Here is a 364-nt window from a genome sequence, read left to right on the forward strand (position 1 = left end):
CAAAGTGAATTAATCCCAAAATCTTCAAAGACCACAACACAAACCGATAAACAAACAAACCTCACACCCATAACATCTACATCGACGAACTTTATTTAACGTTAACCATCGCCTCAGAATATCACCAAGAAACCCTCACGCCCCTCGGTAATTTCCAAATCAAAACTGAGAGAAAAAAAAAAACTCGCTTCATCCTACAGAGCCTCCAGCACGTGGTGTGTGCGGGCGTGCAAGGAGGATACTGGTTGTTACTGGAGGATGCTGATCTCCTCCCGCCCACGCTGCTATCTCGTCTCTCTCAGTACGCCCACAATATCTATCAGGCGAAGGTTAACGCTCTCAAGAGGTATGTGATTTTTTAAAA

Source organism: Penaeus monodon, chromosome 15 (genome assembly GCF_015228065.2).
Source record: "Penaeus monodon isolate SGIC_2016 chromosome 15, NSTDA_Pmon_1, whole genome shotgun sequence".
Classification (NCBI taxonomy): Eukaryota; Metazoa; Arthropoda; class Malacostraca; order Decapoda; family Penaeidae; genus Penaeus; species Penaeus monodon.